Raw genomic sequence first — 12646 nt, 5'->3', positions numbered from 1 at the left:
GTATCTTTGGGATTTTTTCTTCTCCACCATTGGTAAATAGCATAGTTCCTACACCAGCCTGTGACCTTTGAGATAACTTCCCTTGTTAAATACGCAGTCGTTTGCGTGGGTGTTTATGTTCTTTTTGCCTGTTTCAGGAAGCTGTTCTCACCACCACTCCATTAAATGACTCTCAGTATAGAGTTGGTAGTTCTCAATGATCTCATGTGTACAGTTTATAAAGGACAGCATCAGGAGCAAAGGAATTAACAACTACAAAGATAACTAACCTGGGAGCGTGAATTAAATAGAAACATGCCTTTTCCATTGATGTGTGTAAATGTCGTTGGTTGTGGTGCCAGGTAAAAATGCCAGAATAAATTACAGGTTGGCTGGGATGCTGTTCTAGAATGTTTTAAATATGATTTTATTGGTCTCGGAGCTTATCTCTGTGTTATTTTTAGCTCCTCATAGACTCTTTATGATGAAAATGAAACATTACAGGAATGAGAATATAATGAATGAGGAACTTCCCACTTGCCCTGCTCTGTACAAACTTGTATTTGTAGGAATCCGTATAAACTAGAGAGAGAGAAGCCATTGAAAGGTGTTTGAGTATCCTGTGATAAGTTATATCTGGGCTATCACTGCAGAACTCCCAGCTCATAGACCTGGGTCAGTGTTTCCCTATTTTCTTCAGTCCATGTCACTCTTGGAGGACTTCAGGTTGTCCTCAGGAGAGCATAGTCCTAGCCCGAGTCTCATTCTTCATTCTTTATTTCTATGTCAAAGGGCATGCAGTTTTCCTGTGTTCTCCTCTGAGTCAGAGTTTAGTGGGAAGAAGGCAAGAATGGGTGGAAGGTGCTGGTATGAGGAAGTTAAACATGGGTGACATAAGGGATGTTACATCACAACACAGGAAGGTCTGCAGAAACCGAACTGTTGGAATTTTGTCATTAATGTGTTATCATCCTGCTGCTGGATTAGCTGAGAGTTTTTTCTGTTATTTCTAAGGTTGTCACCTCTACTACCAATGGTGTGCTTATTATTGACTACATCAATGGAAGTGAATGCTAATTCAAATGAATATCTCAGCCACCTATGTTTTCTTTATTGATGGTATGACTTCATACTCATTTTTCTCTTTTAACAAACTAGCCTGAATGTCTCCCTTTACCATTAACTGTTCTTCACCAAAACACATTTTAGAATAGGATGTTCTTAGGATTAGAGAACATTCACTTATCCAACCAAATTTCAACTTCTAGCTATGTTAAAAATTATCGTATGCCCCCTGGCAGTTGAATGAGGATTATTCACATTAGACACACTTCCAGAAGAAGAGCCTGTAGGCCAGAGGATGGTTATTTATGTGTTCCTTGAATTTTATATAATTGTTCTCCAGACATTTTCTCTCTTCACTTCTTTTCCCAAGAGGAATGTGGAAGAGCGTATATTTTCCCCATATCTCAACTGGCTAAAAGCACTGTCAGCTTGATGCCGAAGAAATAGTGTCTTACTGTGGCTTTATTTGTATGTCTTAAATTGCTAGCGAGGCTGGGCAATTTTTGCCTCCTGAGAATTGCCTATTAATGTTCTTTGTTTAGTTTACTCTTGGGATGCTTATATTCTAGTCAAGTTTGCTGACATTTAGTGATAACACAGGTAGAAACCTATTTGTTTATGGATTGTCTATAATGTAAATATTTTCCTCTTTACTTTTGGACATTTTTCCTTTAATATATTTTTACCCAAGAAGTCTATTTGCATGGAGCTAAATCTTTTTATTTTTTAAGAAAAAACACTTCATTTATCATTATTGCATGTGTGTACGATAGAAGGACACTTACATGCTATGTCCTGTGGTGGTCACAGGATAATTTTGTGGAGCTGATTCTCTTTCTACTTTTATGTGGATTCTAGGGATCAAATTCAAGTCATTAGACTTGCATGGTAAGTGCCCCTACCAGCTAAGCCAATCTCTGTCCTCCCCCCTTTAAAAATTAATTGTACTATAAGCAAATACTATTTTGTTTTGCTTTTTTTTTGAGGTAGAGTCCTGTGAAAGCTGGCCATAGACATTCTTTCCTCTGCCTCCTGTATGCCACCACAGGAGTGTGCCACCATGCTGAGTGCTAAGCTGTATGGGTAGACTCGTGCATGTAGAGCATAGAGCTGTATAACACATGCCTGTGGCTTCAGCATTTTGCACAACTGGAAGTTGGCAGGAATTGATGAGTGTCTTCCCTTTCCCCCATCTCTGCTCAGACCCAGGTAGTAGGTGAATCTTTCCTATTCCTTTTTGAAGTTTCTGCTTTTGTAGTTAATCACGAGATTATACACACTTTTCCTACATTTTTTTCTGGGCTTACTTAGCATTTAAATCTTAACCCATCTGGAACTTTCTTCTGTTGTTTAAAAGCAAAATAGTTTACTGTGCATGACTTCCAGATAGTTTTCTACTTACCCTTGACAATGATTCTCTAATTTATTTTTGCTTTCCAAGTTTTACCTTGAAAAAATCAACACAAAATTTCATGCCTAGATTTTCTGTCTTTTTTTAAATTGGAGTCTCTACCTTTCATTGGCTGGAATCTTACAGCGTATTAAAATGTTTAAAGGTTTAATCACTCTTTCTCTTTAGACAGTCTCTTGGCAGTTTCTTTTGTCACTGTCTGTCCAGGTGGTGTCACATTCTCCCACCAGCCTTACCTGATTCTAATCCATTCACAACAGTGTGGATTGATTTGTTCTAACACAGAAACCAGATCACATGACTTCTCTGTCTGTTGTATATACTTCCAGCTATATTCTTATTATTTTAAGATTATATATATATATATATATATATATATATATATATATATATATATAAAAATGTGTATGCCTCTGTGTGTGTATGTGAATGTGTGTGGGGGACATAAAGGCCAGAAAACAGCATCAGATCCCTTGAAGCTGGAGGTATAGGTGGTCGTGAGTTTTGGATGTAGGTGCTGGCACTGAACTCCAGTTCTCTGCAAGAGCAGCAAGCACTTTTAGTCAACAAATGACCTCTCTATCTTGCTGCCAGCTATTTTTAAAAGCAAAGGATGGGTACTTTGTTTATGGCAGAAAGTTTGTTGAGAAGCCATACTCTATTTTGTTTTCCTCCTCTTAGCTGTATAGATCTTGAAAGAACTATGACCCAGGGGCCAGAAGGAAGCTAGTCTCCTCTAAGAGCTTATGTGGACTAGTGCCTCTGTGGGTGATTTGGCCTTCTGTCTACCTGCCCCTAGTATTCTCCTACAAGCTTCCTGCTCCCCACCTAGCCCATGCTGCTCACAGTTTCTTAAAGAGGTCTTCAGATTCATGCCACCATGTATTTGTACATCCTATTCCTTCTGCCAAATTCCATTCCCCCAAATACCTCATCAACCTGGAGACTTACTATGTGTCCTTCAACTAACAACCCAAGAGCTCCTTCCCTCAAAACTTTGTCTGATCCTTGACCTCTCATTTATCTTTACAATTAACCTATGTTTTACTTTACTGCACTTTACCTTGTGGTCCTCTTCCCTACCCTGGGCTATAATATCCTTTCCAAATTCCCAAGGCTCTTTGCAGTATAGAGGACCCATTCCCATGTCCTGGGTTATTAGGGTCCTAACACATGTTATACTATGACCCAGTTACCAAGAGTTATTGTTGATCAGAAGCAGTATAGCTCTTTTTTTCCCTTGTATTGAAAACAGATTTTCTTCATACAATATATTCTGATTACAGTTTCTTCTGCCTCAACTTCTTTCAGATCCTTTCTGACTCCCCACCCACCTAAATCTATACCCCTTCTTTCTCATTTTCATTAGAATATAAACAGGCCCAAGAAAATGGTAAAATAAGATGAAATAAAAACAAATGTATTGCAATAGGATGAAGCAAACAAGATACCAGGAGAAAAAGAGCCAGAAAAAAAGCACAAGAAACATATAATGACACAGAGACACACATAATTGTACACACAGAAATTGAATAAAAGGGTAACACCAGAAACCATAATAAATATGCAAAAGATCTATAAGAAAAAGGAAAGTAATAAAAACAATGTCAGACAAAGCATTAGGAGACTAGGAACTTTTAACAATACCATCGAGTTTGTTTTGTGTTGGGCATTTACTGTGGGTATGGTGCCTGTCCTGAAGGGTGGTTTGTCTACCCCATGAAACTCCATTGGAAAGAAACAATTTTTCCTTTGTGAGTGGTTATCAATTGGAGATAGCTTCTGGGTTATGGATGGGGGCTTGTGTCCATTTCCCCTCTCAGCACAGGGATCCCATCGGGCTTAGACCCATGCAGGAACTGTCACAGGCTGTGTGTTCGTGTGTATCAGTCCTCCTGTGTTTGGAGGGCCTTACTTCCCTGGTGACCTCATCCCCTCTGGCTCTTACAATTTTTCTCCCTCCTCTTCCACAGAGTTCCCTGAGCTCTTAGGGGAAGGATCTGATGGAGACATCTCATTTAGGACCAAGTGTTCCAAGGTCTCCTACTTTCTGCATATTATCCAATTGTGGGTCTCTGTATTTGTTTCCATTTACCGGAGGAGGAAGCTTCTCTGGGTGAGCATGATACATATATCTACTAGTATAGCAGAATGTCATCAAGAGTCATTTTATTGCTACATTTCTTTAGCAGAACAATACTATTTGGTTTTCCTCTAGGTCCCTGGCCTATCTAGTCTCAGGTTCTTGTCCACCTGAGCAGTGTCAGTTATGGGTTCTCTCTTATGGAATGGGCCTTAAATTCTATCAGACATTTGTTGGTTATTCCCATAAGCTTTGTGCCACTATTTTACCAGCATGCCTTTCAGGCATGTCACAACTGTAGATCATAGGGGCTGTAGTTGGGTTGATGGTTATGTTTCTCCTTTAGTAGCATGCAGAATACCTTTTAGTACCATGAACACTAGTCAGTAGGGATGAAGAATATAGGTAGGCGCCAGCTTGACTTCTGTATGTTCAATGTCTCTTGACCAGTTGGGGTTTTCTGTGATGATGTACTTCCATTGTAAAGACAAGCTTCTTTGATGAGATGTGAGTGCTCCCCCTATCTGTGGCAGTAAGGATAGATCTTTAGAATGCATTTGGGAATTACGTTGGTTTAGTCGTGACAGTTGTAAGATCTCCTCTTAAATTCATGACCTCACTAGTCCTGGGTGATTGGTCAGGTTTCCAAGACTAGGCATAATTACTCTGCTGTTGAACAGGCCTTAAATCCAATTATAGAACTGTAGGTTTCCACCAAGACACGAGTGCCATTGTTGCACCCTTAAGATTATCCTCACTGCGACTCATAGACATGGAATCCTGGGTAGGACTGTTGGTTGCCTTCTGCTCTTGGAAGCTTTCATAGCATCTTCTAGTGCTGTGGAAGCTAGTCCTTAGGAAGAAGGCTTTCAGACCAGGTCCAGTTAAGATCCTCTGAATGCATGGGAGAAGCCTGGCTCTGGGGGAGTTGAAGTCTAGTGCATCTGCATCACAGGTAAAGGATGTGCTACAGTTTGGAATCAGGACCATCCAAGTTGATATGTGGTATGATTCTGGTACCTCATACAATGAGTGGAGCCGAGTGGATGTTGAATAAGTATATGGTGAATGAATTGTGGGTGCTGATTTTTCCTTCATAGCAATGAGTTTCAATGATTTTTGATTTTTACCTTTTCTTTGTCTCAGTCAGAATATGAGCTAATTTTTTTTTACTGTTACTGAGAAAAAATATATAACAAAGGTATTTTAAAGAAAGATTTATTCTGGCTTGTTGTTCAAAAGTGTCATCCATCATAACAGGGAAGGCGTGGTGGCAGGAACTTGTCACCTGTCATAACAGGAGCAGGAAGCAGAACGTAATGGAAGGTTCTGCTCAGACATGTTTCTCCTTTGATTAGGCCACGTCCAGTGGGATGGTGGTGCCCAAGCTTAGGGAAGGTTGTCCCACTCTACCATCCTAATCTACACATACTATGCATTTTCTAAATCCCAAGATTTGTCTTGGTCCTGCCAGGAATTCCTTACCAATCACTATCACTCTATATCTTTTAGCTCCTATCTGTTCTTCAAGTGAACTGCAAATACACTTCTATAATCCCCACACATCATACCAGCCAAAAATGGCTGTTTACTTTTCTGCAAACATGTAGGATAATTTTTAAACTTCTCATTTCCACTTAATTCATACTGGCTTTTGGGGATGGTTACATGCGAAAAAGTGTTACGTTGCTTGATAGGCTATAAGCTCTTTGAAGACTGGGTTTATGTTTTTGATAATCTGAAGTAACATATAATAAACATTTAAAAATGAATACACAGGGAAAGGTGTGGATTTTGAACATATAGTCATCCTTATCAAACCAAATGACAAATATAAGTATTTTAAGGGCATATACTCAATTTCTCTCTTATTTATCCTTATTAATGCTTTACTGTAAGTAAAGTATAAGTAGGTTTCTATAGTAGTTTCTACTAATTACATTCTGGCTGTTCTTCAGAGACTTATAGATAAGAAAGCTTGTCATAATTAGAGATACAATGATCAATGTAACTGTAGTGCAAAAATAGAGGGACAAAGTGTTTTTCATGGGTTGAATTGGAAAGAGATGTTAGGTAGATCATGCTAGATATTAAAGGCCAAATCATGGGTTTTGGATTATTTTTTAAAGAACAGTGCTTCAAAAAAAAGCATTTGTTTTTGAAGAGGAGTAAAAGGAGATAAGAATAATCTACCCTCCCAGGAAGTCTTTAAAGAGGAGTAAAAAGAGGGAAGAACACACACATGCACACACTGAGAAAGTCTAAGGCCAGTATCACTGATGAAATTCAGTGATATATGTAGAAATTCTCTGTAAAATACTAGCAGATCAAATCCAACAGCACATCAGAAAGATCATTCATAAGGATGCAAGGATTGTTCAACATATGCAAATTAGCAAATCTAATCTCCACAATGATATAACAATGAGTAGAAGCCATCCAATGACCTCAATAGATGCAGAGAAAGCTCCCTATAAATTCATCACTTCTTCATGATAAAAGTCTTGAATCAGGCATAGAGCAAGCACCCCTCAATATAGTAAAGAAAGTGTACAGCAAACTCTCAGTCAACATCACACTCAAAGGAAAGGCTGGCACTACTTCTAAAAGGAGAAACAAGACAAAAATGTTCACTCTCTCTGCTCTTACTCAATATAAACCTGAAGGTTTTATCCAAATCAAGTAGGGAAGAGATGAATAAATCAAAACAGCTATTATTGAACTCTTCCCAGGTACCTATCCTGGAAGGAATTCTCCCAGAGTCCAGAAAAGATACTACTAGTGGTGGGGAATTAATCTGAGGGATGTCAAATGAATGTAAGCACACCAAGCTCTTTTAATCCGTTCACTTAATTTTTCTGAGTCAGCTCTATCTACACAGTTTCTTCTCTCTTCTCACATTTAGCTCCTCTCTGTCCCTTCTTCTGCTGTTCTCTCACAGTCCTTAGTTCTTTTCATCTCCATTTTCCCTCCCTCAAACCTCCGAAGTTTCCAGTGTATATACACACACAATCAGCAATTCTCTGGCCAAGGCAAGGTCACAAGACTTGAATTCTTTCAGGGTCATAAAAGCAGATAAGAGTTTACACCAGGCAGTGACTGTCAGGCTTTCTTTTATAACCCCAAAAGGGGAGTGACTAATGGGAGTTCAATGGTAAGGCCAACTAAGGGCTAAAATTCATCAGGGGATTCTAAAAAGGAATTTATGTGCTCAGACTATATTCATTTAGATGAGTAGGCAAAGCCACCTTGAATATAAAGAACAAAGCTGGGTACAAGACAAAACTTGATTTTAAGACATGTTCTAGAACCACCTTAAACAGTAGAGAATGGGACTGATAGAGAAACAGGTGTGTACCAATGGAACCAAACAATGAACAGAGAAGCAAACCCATGTGACTGGAGGCAGCTGATTCTCAAAGAAGTTACAAGAGCATGCACTGGAGAAAAGATAGCATCTCCTCATATGGTGTTGGTAAAACCAGGTACCTGTGTATAGAAGACTGAAACAAGTCCTCCATCTCTTGTCTTGAATAAAATAAAGTAAAAAATGGACCTAAGTATAATACAAAAAACTATGAAACATGTAGAAGAAAACAAGCAGAATATATTTTAAAATACGGGTAGAGACTACTGTGTGTGTGTGTGTGTGTGTGTGTGTGTGTGTGTGTGTGTGTGTGTGTATACATGAAATGCACTGAATAAGCAAAAATAAACAACAGATTCCGTCAAAATAAAAAATTTTCGTACTAGATATCAGCAAACTAAATAATCCAATTAAAAAAATGGGGTACAGATCTAAACAGAATTTTCAACAGAAAAGTTTCAAATTGAGAATCACTTAAAGAAATGTTCAACATCTTTAGCCATCAGGGAAATGCAGATCAAAATGACTCTGAGATTCCATCTTACACCTGTCAGAATGGCTAAGATCAAAAGCACAAGTGACAGCTCATGATGGAGAGGACACAGGGCAAGGGGAACACTTCTTCATTGCTCGAGAGTACAAACTTGGAAGCCACTTTAGAAGTCAGTGTGGTGGTTTCTCAGAAAACTACGAATTAGTCTGCCATAAGACCCAGCTATACTACTCTTGGGAATATACCCAAATGATGTTTAATCATACCACAAAGACAGTTGCTCAACTATGCTCATAGAAACTTTATTTGTATTAGCCAGAACCTGGAAACAACCTTGATGTCCCTCAACTGAGGAATGGATAAAGAAAATGTGGTATATTTGCACATCGGTGTATCACTCAGCTGTTAAAAACAAGAACACCAGGAAATTTGCAGGCAAATGAATGGAACTAGGTAAAAAAACTTCGAGTCAGGTAACCCAGACCATAAAGACAAACATGGTATATACTCACTCATAAGTGGATATTAGCTATAAAAAAAGGATAGCTATGCTACAATCCACAGACCCAGAGACACTAGGTAATAAGGAGAGTTCATGGGGGGGGGGACAACTAGATCTCCCTGGGAAGGGGAAATAGAGATTTTGTGAGTGGACTGAGGACCGGTGGGGATGGGAACATGAGAGATCAGGTTGGGGGCCACAAAGGAGAAGAGTGCTGAGGGGTTCTGTTGGGGAGGGACACTTCACGGTTTACTGGTGCAGGGGAATCTCCCAGGAGTCTACAGGAAGGACCCAGGCTTAGATTCCTAGCAATAGTGGATAAGTAGCTGAACTGGCCATCTCCTGTAACCAGATTGCTGCCTGGCCCAATTGTCATCAGAGAGGTGCCATCCAGCAACTGATGGAGGCAGGTGCAGAGACCCACAGCCAAACATTAGGGCGAGCTCAGGGAATGTGAAGAGAGGGAGGAAGGACTGTAGGAGCCAGAGGGGTCGAGGATATCACAAGGAAACTCACAGTCAATTAATATGGGCTTATGAAGGCTCACAGAGACTTAAATGACAACCAGGGAGCCTGCATGGGACCAACCTAGGCCCTCTGTGTATGTGTGACAGTTGCATACCTTGGCGTTTTTATGGGACTCCTAATAGCAGGAACAGGGACTATCTCTGGCTTTTTTACAGGTTTTTGGGATCCTACCCCTCATACTGTGTCTCCTTGCCCAGCCTTAATACATAGGGAGGTGCCTAGTCTTACAGTAACTTGATACGCCATGTTTTGTTGATACTCGGGGGAAACCTACCCTCTCCTGGATATAGACTGGAGACTGATGAGGGGTTTGGGCACTGGGAGCAGCATGGGGTGGGGTGAGGGGAGGATGGGGGAAGGCTGTGGTCTGGATGTAAAATCAATAAATGAATAAAAAATAAAAACGAAAGGTTTCTGCATAGGAAACAAAACAGAGCGAAAAGATAACCTGTAGGGCAAGAAGAAACATTTCCCAACTACACCTCTGAAAAAGGACGAATAAAGAACTAAAAGAAGAAAATCTAACAGCAGCAGTATCCCCAAGCAATCCAATTAAAAGGGACATGTGATCTGAATAAGGGTCTTCACAAAGGAAGACACACAAATGAACACCAATATGTTAAAAGACACCCACAAATAACTAGCCGTTAGGGAAATCAAAAGTACTATGCTGCATCATTTTATCTTAGGATGGCCACTATCAAAACAAACTCAGACTCAAATGATGAAGATGTGGAGAAAAAGGAGGCTCTTACTGTGTTGGTAGAGGCATATAGAACAGACGAACTACTATGGGAAATAGTATGTATTCCTTGAAACACTGAACTAGATCTACCATATGTTCTCTTGTCCTACTTCTGAATATATATCCAAAGGAAAGGAAGCCAGCACATGAAAGGGATTCCTGCATACTCATCTTTATTGTAGCAGTATTCACAATATCCAAGATACAGAACTACTTAGAGCCCTTCAGCGGATGAATAGAAAAAGAAAACGCACACACACACACACACACACACACAGAGAGAGAGAGAGAGAGAGAGAGAGAGAGAGAGAGAGAGAGAGAGAGAGAGAGAGGAGATATCTTTTTTTTTTTACACAGGAATATTCTTAAACTCTAAAGAAAAATGAAATCCTATCATTTGCAGTACAACAAGATGGAGTCTGCAGTCAAATGCTCTTCCACTGAGCTATACTCCCAACAAGATGGAAATGAAAGGAAGGCATTAAGTGAAATAAGCCAAACATAGAATGACAAGTACCACTGAATTTCCATAGAGTACCACAGACAGTAGCAGTTGCTGGGTTGGAAAGATGTGAGCAAAGAGTAGCTGGATTTGAACAGTTCACACTATATGAGTGTGGTGAACTATTACATTGAAATCTGATAATATGTAGAATTAGTAAATGTTAATTTAAAAAATATCTAAAAGATAAGGACATTTAGAGTCATCTTTCATTTATAGAGAAAGTAGGAAAAACAATATCTGATGTAAAGAGATAGTGGCATATCGCATTATTTGCCAAAAACTATTTTCAGTGATTGCCCACTGTTTTACAAATGTTTGATTTCAAACTGGTTCATGGCTTTTTTTTTTCCTCAAGACGAAGTTTTTTCTATGGAGAAATGGATTGCATGCCTCTTGAATATAAAATATCTATGACCAGGTTGATCTGGAACCAAAAGCTTTTGTTCATGTGTGAGATGGTGAAACAGAGAGGCTCTAAGGTTTTCTTATGGAAGTAATAACTGAAGTTCTATAATGAATATCATATTCTCTCTGGACTTAAAGCCACAGAAAGAGAGTTAATGTAAATGTGAAGTTACAAAAGGGAAAGTCAAGTGTATTAAGAATATTCAAGGGCAGGACCGCAAATTGCAGTGAAGAAGCCTATTAGTGGGTGATGGGGAAAGAATCAGAGATTCAGGGTATACAATATTGGGAACATACACAACCTGTGAATTGCATTGAAACCTGAAGCTGGCTACTTAGGTTTTCCTGTGGCCTGAAGTCAAATGTGAAGTAAGATTGTCTTTATTTTTAAGGTAGGGTGCTAGGCGCTCTACATCACCCTGCTTCTAAACATTGATGAATGATGGCTGCTGCCTGTAAGTATGAGTGGCCCATCCAATGCCAGTTCTGAGGGGTTTGGAGAGGAGAGGGGGTGTTTCCTGATTTCCTTTTGAAGGTTGAGCTGTCAAAGATGAATTCTTGGTGTTTATTTTTATCCACATTGAGACACATCACAAGTTATTTTTGGTTATCATTATTCATTTTTCAATACAAGTGCTGTGATTCAAGTATAGGGATCTGTGTAGGAGAGAGAGTGCTAATTTCTTGAAGACAATCCAGAGAGAGCTCAGGGTGATAAATGAAAGGTGATGGGCTTCTAGAATCTTTATTGAAGATTATTGTTGGATAGTAATACAATCTGTCTCTTAACTTTGTGTCTGAACTATTGAATTCTGCATAGACAAACTGAGGGTAACCTCAGAACAAAGAAGACAGCCACATTTCTTGATCCTGCTAAATTGGTGTTATTTGAGATCAAAGGATGACTGTTGTTGCCAATCTTAAGAAGTTTTCACATTAGCATTTGTCTGGAGGAATTTCTAGAAGCCCCAGAGAGCTTTAATGCAAAAATTACCAATATTAAACTATATTGATAGATTCAGATGGATTCTCAGACTAACCCCCCTCCCACAAACTCACCCCCCCACCCCATACCTAAACAGCTACTTGGTGAGGGGTCTTCAGAGATTCATAATTTAAACTATTGTCCATATAGCAGTTATTTATATTTTCCATTTTTTCTACCAGCCTTAGTATGCGTCTTATTTTTATAGTTCTGACACCTACAGAATAACCCTTTGGGTTCTGTAAAATTGAAGATCTATGTATTTTTTATCCTCTAGGGTAATATTATCCTGAGAAAATGTGCCAAGAAAATGCATCCATCTTGTTCTAAATAACTGTATAATTTATTCAACTAGAAATATAATGAGATAGGGGTACTTCCACTTTAAAATAATGTGCCGGGCTTTAGTTTCCTAAGAAAATCTTGGAAACCTGCCTCACAAACTTCAAGACAAAGATACTCAGTAGACACCCTCCTTTTTGGTTAAAGCCTTACCTAGGATGAATTGTCATAAAACTTCTGAGTAGAAATAGAGACTTTTACTTAGAAGAAAAGCAAGTGTAAAACAGTGAAATTTA

General features: G+C 39.1%; 1 protein-coding gene across 8 annotated transcripts in view; it reads left to right on the top strand.

Moving 5' to 3' along the window:
* Window positions 1-12646, top strand: part of Pde4d (phosphodiesterase 4D) — a 1451136-nt gene that overhangs the window by 86994 nt on the left and 1351496 nt on the right. The window lies entirely within an intron of this gene.

The sequence above is a fragment of the Peromyscus maniculatus genome, chromosome 15 (genome assembly GCF_049852395.1).
Source record: "Peromyscus maniculatus bairdii isolate BWxNUB_F1_BW_parent chromosome 15, HU_Pman_BW_mat_3.1, whole genome shotgun sequence".
Lineage (NCBI taxonomy): Eukaryota > Metazoa > Chordata > Mammalia > Rodentia > Cricetidae > Peromyscus > Peromyscus maniculatus.
This window is presented reverse-complemented; position numbering and strand designations above follow the sequence as displayed.